The sequence below is a fragment of the Clupea harengus genome, unplaced genomic scaffold (genome assembly GCF_900700415.2).
Source record: "Clupea harengus unplaced genomic scaffold, Ch_v2.0.2, whole genome shotgun sequence".
Taxonomy (NCBI): Eukaryota; Metazoa; Chordata; class Actinopteri; order Clupeiformes; family Clupeidae; genus Clupea; species Clupea harengus.
Window position 1 is genome coordinate 80,001 of NW_024879651.1, and position 9,501 is coordinate 89,501.

A 9,501-nucleotide genomic window follows, 5' to 3' on the forward strand; every position below is an offset into this window, starting at 1 on the left:
GGATTTTGCTTTCGATTTAGATCCAAGATGGATTGCTTTAACTCACGGTTTGAGCTGACGAAGTTGGTTCCGTTGTCTGACCGGATTCCCTTTACTTGTCCTCTGCGGCAGATGAATCTCCTGGCTTTTGCCGCTGTCTTCGGCACACCAAACATTCTCTGATGACCTTTCTTGCCGCTACGTTGGCATGAGGGATCCAATAATGACGACGAAGAGTGGACAGCATGTGGTTTCTTCCTCTATGGCCAACTCTTTCATGGACATGCTGCAGAATGAGCTTTGAAACGTGACTTTCTTTTGGCAAAATTGCAGGATGTTTTGTTTCCTCAGGTAAGGCTGATTTGCTTAATCTGCCGCCAACTCTTAACACTCCATCAGTGACCACTGGATCAAGCTTGTATAGATGGCTTGACTCCTTCACAGCACCAGAGCTCAAAGCAGCCATTTCATTTCCATAATGTGTTCTTTGCACCAAGCGCAATATGGTCTCCTCTGCCAAAGACAGGTCATCAGCTGAAAGTTGCGAGTTCCACTTATGTTCCTTCATGCCACGAAGTGACATTTGAATATTGTTGTGCTTTTTTCCCCATATGATAATGCTAAATGTACCAAAACTGAGAAGGGTTTTAGAACGTGCAACATTTTACAAACGGCGCCCCATAAATATGCAGATAAAGAAACAATATGCAAAATATAGCTGCAAGCAGCGATGCGGATTCCTCCAAAGATTGCGAAACCAGGGGAAAATGTATATTCTTCACAATTTTGGAAAGAAGAGTAAAAGAAGGAAAGAAGAGTGAAGAAGGGAAAGAAGAAAAGAAAGAAGTGTCTTGCTAAAGGACACTTCGACAGGGAATTGAACTTACAACCTTCTGATTACCAAACGACTTCTCTACCCCTGCACCACTGACGCCCAGGTTAATATTTCAAAGATTTGCTTAGATATTACTTCACTTCTTGCTTTTCTGCTGAATTTGAGTGGCTATACCGGACAAACGGTTGTGAGGATATTCACTGTTTTTTGTGAGGCTTGGTCTGAAGATCATTTCTGGCGATTTTGAAGAAGATTTGACCAAAATTGTAGGAGGAGTAGGCTTTCAAAGGTTTTTGAGAAAAGCGCAAATATCGGAAAATTTACATAACTGAAAATTGTCGCCATTGAACGTTGAATTCGTCTTTATCCAAGGAATCCAATGATACCTCATTTTTGAAAATCGGTCAAACGGTTCAAAAGTTACAGTGTTAACAAAAGTCCAACTTTGACCCGTTGGTGGCGCTAGTGTGGTCTAGTGGGAGACATGAAACTTGGTGTGAGTAAAGAAGGGACTGTCCTTAATGAGTGTGCCAAATTTCAGAAAAAGTTACCATACGGGATTTGAGAAAAATTGTAGGAAGAGTAGGCTTTCAAAGCAGTTTGATGAAACCGGTAATAGCGGAAAATCTATACAACCGAAAATTGGCGCCATTGAACGTCGAATTCGTCTTGATCCAAGGAATCCAATGGTACCTCATTTTTGAAAATCGGTCAAACGGTTCAAAAGTTGTGTGTGTTAACAAAAGTCCAACTTTGACCCGTTGGTGGTGGTAGCGTGGTCTAGTGGGAGACATGAAACTTGGTGTGAGTAAAGAAGGGACTGTCCTTAATGAGTGTGCCAAATTTCAGAATAAGTTACCATACGGTTCTAGGGGCTGCCATTGACTTCCCATTGCACAAGAATAATAATAAGAAAGCCTACAATAACAATAGGTTTCCTCCTGACGGAGGAATCCTAATAATACCTACAATAACAATAGGGTTCCTCCTGACGGAGGAATCCTAATAAATGTAATTGAAAAATATAATCATATAACACAGTCAAAGTAACCCAGGGCAAATGCAAACTTTATCTGGACAAAAATGTCCAAAACGGCTACAACACTGTTTCTCTGCTTTGTTTTGATCACAGTCATTGCAGAGAAGGAGGCCTCACATAAATATGCGGAGGCAAAGGGTAGTAGCTGCTCCAAAGCTTTCTGTCCCAGGTCGGGGTGCTCCTGCTTCACACACACCCGAAACTGTGTGAGTGTGGATGTGGCAAACTTCATCTGAAGGCCACGATCAGATGACACTTCCTGGAGTGTTTCCTGATTAGTGACAGGTAGCTTGCCTTCCGTTTTTTTTCGGACAAGTGAAATGGCTCTCACCCAATCCAGCTGTTTAGATTTCTCCTCCATGTCAGGAAAGTAGGATTGGAAATGTTCAATCAAGTTAGTCAAATGTTCCACAATGAGCAACTTGACTGAAGCTCTGTCCACATCCTCACTACAGAGAAAATCACCCACCTGAGGAAAGCAGGTGAAATCCCCCTGTGCAGAGGCTCTTCTCCACAGCTCTGCTTTCTTCAGGAAGCCAACCACTTTGTCATACAGTTTTAAAATGCTGGTGTCTTTTCCCTGCAGAGACATATTCAGTTTGTTCAGTTTGCTGAATATATCTGCCAGATAGCACATCGTCATGTAACACAGGGCTCATTTTCATTTTATTTTTCGATAATGACTGCCGGACTATACATTATCCCGCTTATTATACAGTTACAGTTACTTACCAAAACGATAGAAGACATTCCTCCAAAATACCTCTTTTTAATGATTTTGTTGCCGTTTCGTGATATCCGCTAAGAAAAAATAGTTCTTCTGGCTAATAGAACTTTAAAGCTTCAGGTGTTGCGTAGAAACCCATTACTTGCTGACTTCAAGTTACGTTAAATGACCGGACTACTTGCGGAATTATATTGAAGATGTGAATTAGAAGCACAAAACCCGTTGCCAATGACAGCGGTCATAAACTTTTCGCAGCGGTGAGTATCAAGAAATTACAGACCTGCGAACGCAGAAATTTAACCCACATATGGCCCATACAAATCAACTGAACTCTTTGGAACATTTTGAAAGGATTTTTGAATGGATGCTTATTTTAAATATATTTTGAAAAAAAAAATTCACGTACCCTCTGGACTGCCTTCACGTACCCCCGGTTGAGAACCACTGGTATAGTACTCCACACTACAGTACAGTACTCGACATCACACCACACTTCAGTATAATATAGTATTCCATATATTATCACTCTCTTCCTTCATCCTTCTCTTCCTTCATCTCTTCCTTCATCCCTTCCTTTCATCTCTTCCTTCATCACACTTTTCCTTCATCCATCTCTTCCTTCATCCCTCTCTTCCTGTCCTCCTCTGTGCAGAGGAGAAGAGGAGACGAGAGGAGGTGGAGCAGCAACAGAAGCTGCTGGAGGAACAGAACCGCATCCAGGAGCAGGCCATCCTTGACCAGAAGAGGAGCATGGAGGTGAACGAGCGGCGGATGGCGGAGAAGATGGAGGAGGAGCGGCAGAGAGCCAAGGAGGAGCTGGAGCGCGTGGTAGATGCTAAACTGAAGGTAACCAATCACAGCCCAGGGTGCTCAACGCTAAACTGAAGGTAACCAATCACAGGCCAGGGTTCTCAACGCTAAACTGAAGGTAACCAATATCATGCCAGGGTGCTCAATGCTAAACTGAACGTAACCAATCACAGACCTCCTGATTGGTTGGAGGAGCAATGCACTTTTGTGTGTGTGTGTGTGTGTGTATGGAGTGTGTTTTAGGCATGTTGGGCGAGTGTGTATGGACTGTGTGTTTTAGGCATGTTGGGTAAGTGTGTGTGTGTGTGTGTGTTCAGGAGCAGAAGCAGTCTCTGGAGGAGGGCTTTAACCAGCGTTCGGAGAAGCTGGAGGAGGATTTGAAGAAGCTGAAGCAGGAGCTAAAGCGGAGAGGCTTATCATTCTTAGATAAATTGAAGGCAATGGTCCTTTCGATGGGGGGGGGGAGAAATAGACTAGGACGTTAGGGGTGGCCAGTCCTCTGTTTCTTTGAATGGAAATACAAATGGGTATTCAGAGACAGAGTAAATCAAAATACAGTATGTACTTCTATTATCAGACATTTTCCAATTTCTAAATTGTATAATTTTTGAAGCTTCACTCTTTGATACTTATTGCAAAAATATGTAGAGTAATTTTCAGTGAAAGGAAACTTAATTATGCAACAAAATTAATTATTTTTTAGTGTTTAATTCATGATTTCTTTCTATTAAGCAACTACACAATTACACACGTGTGTGTGTGTGTATGATTTATTTCTCCTAATTAAGTACACAATTACCCACGTGTGTGTGGGTGTGTGTGCGATTTCTTTCTCTTCATTAACTATACAATTACACACTTGTATTGTTCATGATATAAGGAATCATGGTACAACAAACAGTTCTATTTTTGTAGACTGTAGACAGTAGTACATGTATTTGTATTTGTTGTATTCTGAAATAAACCACAAATCACTCAAATTGAAAGAGGCAATTATTTCTGGGGGGTGTGGGGGGGTTTCTGGGGGGGATAGGGGTGGGTGGTTAGCGTTTGTCAGTTAGCCCCTGATGGCTCTGCTCTCAGGACACTTCTACTTATTTATTTATTAAGGGCACCATGAATGAATATTTATTTAGTTATCTATAAAGGGCACCATGAACCAATACTTATTTATATTATTTATTTAAAAAGGGACAAATGATAATTAAAAAAAAACTAGAAAATGCATTTCCTGAAGGAAATGCAAAAGTTAAGAAAGGAAGAAGAGAGGAAAGAAGAGTGAAAGAAGAAAGGAAAGAAGAGTGAACAAGAGTGGCTATGGATAAAGACAATACAGAGAGAGTGAAGAGGGAGACATTTGAAAGAAGAAGAGAAAATGGAGTGAAGTAGAGAGATGGAGTGTGAGATAGAGGAGTTGGAGAGGGATAGAAAAAAAACAAGTGGGTGGAAGTAGTTATAATAATTTACTTTATGTCAAGATGATTAATTATGCTGTCAACATGATCGATATGCAAAGCAATATTTGATTGATTAATGTCTCTTGTCATTTTGACTGGCTCGTATTAGGATCTCTCTCTCTCTCTATTCCCCAAATGCCCATTAGTTGGTAGGCCCCACAGTCATAGCTAAGTCTTGCCATCCTGAGGAATGTCGGGGGTTAGAGGTGTCTGTGTCCTTTTGTCAAACATATGTTAAAACACAACACATTCGTTTTAAACTGCTGCAGAGAGCTGTATGTGAACCAGTCCTTTAGTCACCAATTTATCTTTAGAGACAGCAAGTAGACATCTGTATTTTACTCTGAGGGACAAGGTGTCAATAGGGTGGTTTATGACCCCAGACATATTTCAGAGTAAGTCTCCACAAACTGTCAATAGCCTCTCAACGACCCATACCCCCCTCAAAACAAGCAGTCCCCTCTGTCTGCCACAAGATTTTACCAACAAACTACAATGAAAAAAAACACGGGGTTTAAACTTTTTTTTGTTTTGTAATGGTGGAAACTCTTTTTTTGTTTAATATAGATTCTAAGGTTGGCCATATACCACATAAGACCACACACACGACTGCACACACACATACACAGTGGTGGAGGAAGTACTGAAGTTTAGTACTTAAGTAAAAGTACAAGTACCCAGGAAAATAAAAGTAAAAGTAAAAGTAAAAGTACTACATCAACAATCCTACTTAAGTAAAAGTAAAAAGTACTTACTTTTAAATTTACTTTAAGTATTAAAAGTAAAAGTACTCACGCAATGGGCTGTCTCTCAATGTCTAGGCTGTGCCATTTCGATAAAGAATCAGCTACTGGTAATAAATGCCTCTACAGATGTCACTACTAGTAATAATTATAAGCAACACCATTTGTTAATTGGAAAGGTTGGTGTACTTATTGTGCCTACCATCTGTAATACTGTTCACACTATATCTTACAATTCTGCGGATGACAAGTTATCTACCAGGGATTATTTGCAAATTTAATACCATTGAGCCAAACCAATAAAGACACCATGTGATATCTTTAAATCTTTTATTTAACTGTAAGCGTGTAAAAAAGGGAAACATGGAACATGAAAAACAAATGTAATTGTAAAACTGGACAGAACAAGGCTGTCAGGTTCCTGCGGAGCTCCGCTCCGGCCACGCCCCCTTCAGCTCACTAACTCTCCCAGCTGCACGCTCATCAGCTGCATTCAGGTCCCCAATCACACAAGCACATACACCTGTTCGACTCTCTCGCCTCACTCACCAGCACCACGCTCACTGAGCATTCACACGCTTCCGTTGGAATGCGTTGATCCGTCAGGGTTGACGGATCTCCATTCACTTTGAATGGGGTGACGTCATCCTTTGCCGAACTGAATTGTGGCTCCGTTGGGTTCCGTTGCGTTGCGTTTCATGCTTTGCTTGCAGCAAGAGTTGAAGAATGTTCAACTTTTCGAGAGGCAATGCATGCGTCAGCCAATCAAATTGCCTTTCATGCATAACTGACAGCACAGGCGCTAGCCAATCAGATCCCGTATATGCTCACATCTAGAAAGCGGCAAGCTCAAAAAAAAAAAAGATGGCGACCAAACTCCGTAGATGGTCGTATTTGTACCCAAAAGTTGTTTGTTTGACTTTTTTTTGCTTAGATTTTTTAAAAGTTACCGAGAAATAGACACTGTACAATGTAAAAACCCCTTTATTGTAACTGAAAAATACGTCTGATAGGATTTGCGAGGTGTGTGAGCACCCTACCTAATGTTAGCATGCTACTGCTTACAAGGTAAGCAGCTTGCTAGTGGCGTGATTGGTTTGTTGACCTGTCAATCTCACTATAACGTCTCTGGTATCAACAGAACCCCATGCACCAGACTCCTCCTCCGCCATCCGTTGGCGCAACGCATTCCAACGGAAGCGTGTGAATGCTCGGTCAGTCACCAGAGTACTGATCATTCACACCTGTATCCTCACTCACCTGCACCGCGTTTACACTCACCTGGTTCCTAATCACCCACACCTGTCACAGCCCCTACATATACCTCACTCTCCCTTCACGCGGTGTCTGGTATCGCACTTCAACGGATACACCACCTCGGATTTCCCGCGACTGGACTCTCATGAGGATTACCGTTTTAGTTTGTGTAAGTTACGTCTATCGCCTTAGTTCCCGTTTTGCGTATCATCCTAGTTATTGTTTAGTTAGTACCTTGCCGAGTGTGACTCGTGTTTTGTTTGCCGCAGCGGCGTTTTCCTCAGTTCCCTCAAGTCCCAGCAGTGCTACGAGCCTGCGCCCCTCCGTGGGTTGTGACTGTGTTCTCAAGGATTAACCCCTCAGCATCTCCGTGTCTGCATCAACATCTCCGTGTCTGCAACCTGTTGTCTGTCCTGTGTGTTCCTGGCTGTCTCTGTCTGCAATAAACTCTGTTACCAGCATTTCGATCTCGAAGTCTGTTCGTTCCGTGACAAAGGCACCCTAGCTTGACATAGCTAACCTACCAGCTTTATCTTACCAATATGTTAAATATTTAATGAAGATACAATCATGTTGTTTGATGCTATTGCTGTATGTCAACATGCACTTCGCTATAATATCATGTTAGTAAACGAATTAAATACATATCAATATTCAAAAGTCAGGGACATTAACTTAGCATAGAAATCACTCTGCTTACCTCGATATGATACTTTAAATTTAAGGGCGAATTATTGAAGGCTAGCAACTCCTTTTTTTGAGAAGACAGGAAACTCATTGAAACCTCCAGGAGTCATTCTTGGGGCCTTTGAACTCGAACATATCTTTTAAATAGGGCCAAGGGTGGCTCATATCAGAGGGTTCAGTTCAGGCCGACTCTGGATCCATGTTGAATAGGCAGTAGTCAGGCTGTCTGTTGAATGTTCAGGTATAACAGGCAAAGCTACCGCTAGTGCTGCTGCCAGACGCGCACTCTGATATCATTGGAGTTGCTAGAGCCACCTGATTGGTTTAAACTTCCAAAACAGCAACGCAATCCATAGTTTTGTGTAGGCAACATTTTGAATGTTTTGATTTTAAAAATACTTTGTTACATTCCACCACTGCACATACACACACACACATTCAAGTAAGCACACAGGTCTCAGTGACTTGTCTTTTTTGTTTCACACTCAAGCACACGTGCACGCAAGCACACACGCACGCACACACGCACACACAAACACACACACACACATACACACATACACACATACCTCAGTCTTGTCAGCCTGGGGGATGTCGGAGCCAGAGGTGTCTGGGTCCTTTCGCAAACATTTGCATAAACACATTAGGTTTAACTGATGCAGGGACCTGTATGGGAACAAGGCCTTTAATCCCCAATTTAGACTTAGAGACAACAGGCAGATGTCTGTATTTTACTCTGAGGAAGAAGGTTATCAAAAAGAGCGTTTATATCCCCAGACATATTTCAGACTGTCAATATCCCCCCAATGACCCCATCCCCTTCCAAACAAGCAGGCCCTCTGTGTGCCACAAGATTTTACCAACAAAACTACAATGAAAAACAGTTTTTTTAGGTTTTGTAATGGTGGAAGCTCTTTTGTTTAATATAGATTCCAAGGTTGTATATATACACACGCACGCACACACACACACACACACACACACACACACCACACAAGCGCGTACGTACGCACACAAGCACACACACACATACACACACACACACACACACACACACACGTACGTACGCACATAAGCACACACACACACACACACACACACACACACACACAGTAAGGGATGAGAAAGGTATCTAATCCACTTTGTTAAGCAACTTTCTGGGACTACTGGAATAACTTCGATACATTTTTTTTTAAAAGTCACCCCATTAGTTGATGGTAGAAAATGGACAGAACATTTTGAAAAAATATACAAAAAGGTAACCTAAATTCTGAACAAAAAGCCTTAGAATCTCAGTTGAGAAAACAACAGGCCAAATCAATTAAATGCCATAACATTACTAGAATTGAATCCAAAATTAAAATCCCTCAAGAACAAAAAAAATCATGTGGCGTAGATAATAATTATAATTAAGACCTTTGTCAGGTTTTTAATGGCACACACGACACACTGGAACACACACGTGCATATATGGAGGCGACACAGGACACACACACACACACACAGGTAGGCCTGAGGTCGCGGTGAATTTATTTTCTGCTTTTTCCCATCCTGGACCGTCCTTCCTCAAGGACCCCCCAGGAGCAGTGGGCAGCTTTGCAGCGCCCGGGGACCAAGTGAAGTGAACTGTCCATCTTTGGTCAGGGATGGACATGAGTTCTGTTATTTTGCATGTTTTTACTGTTGGGGTTCTTAGTGGAGGAAACCCCTTGTGAACACGGGGAGAACATGCAAACTCCACACAGAAAGGCCCGGGAGATAGCGCACCTGAGCACTGTGCACTCTGGGGAGGACCTGCCCCCCAGAGCCAACAGCGCCCCATGCGGGAATCGAACCCATGACCTACTTGCTGTGAGGCAGCAGTGCAAGCAGTGCAAGCAACTGAGCCACCGTGCCATACCATGGAGATGTACAATAGATGGACAATCAAATGCTGAAACACAGCACACCTAAATTAAGAGATCTTG

The 9,501-nt window shown here is 42.2% G+C and overlaps 1 pseudogene; it reads left to right on the top strand.

Moving 5' to 3' along the window:
* The window catches only part of LOC122129455, a 31,434-nt pseudogene extending 24,251 nt beyond the window's left edge, over positions 1-7,183 (top strand).
* The last annotated feature ends 2,318 nt before the right edge of the window (positions 7,184-9,501 follow it).